This window comes from Gymnodraco acuticeps, unplaced genomic scaffold (assembly GCF_902827175.1).
Source record: "Gymnodraco acuticeps unplaced genomic scaffold, fGymAcu1.1, whole genome shotgun sequence".
In the NCBI taxonomy this organism is placed as follows: domain Eukaryota; kingdom Metazoa; phylum Chordata; class Actinopteri; order Perciformes; family Bathydraconidae; genus Gymnodraco; species Gymnodraco acuticeps.
This window is the reverse complement of record NW_022990284.1, coordinates 183,648-184,144: the sequence shown is the minus strand read 5'-3', so window position 1 is coordinate 184,144 and position 497 is coordinate 183,648.

Here is a 497-nt window from a genome sequence, read left to right as displayed (position 1 = left end):
GACTGTAGACTGTAGTCTGTAGACTGTAGACTGTAGACTGTAGACTGTAGACTGTAGACTGTAGTCTGTAGACTGTAGACTGTAGACTGTAGACTGTAGTCTGTAGACTGTAGACTGTAGACTGTAGACTGTAGACTGTAGACTGTAGACTGTAGACTGTAGACTGTAGTCTGTAGTCTGTAGACTGTAGTCTGTAGACTGTAGACTGTAGACTGTAGTCTGTAGACTGTAGACTGTAGACTGTAGACTGTAGACTGTAGACTGTAGACTGTAGTCTGTAGACTGTAGACTGTAGACTGTAGACTGTAGACTGTAGACTGTAGACTGTAGACTGTAGACTGTAGACTGTAGACTGTAGACTGTAGTCTGTAGACTGTAGACTGTAGACTGTAGACTGTAGACTGTAGACTGTAGACTGTAGACTGTAGACTGTAGACTGTAGACTGTAGACTGTAGACTGTAGACTGTAGACTGTAGACTGTAGACTGTAGTCTGTA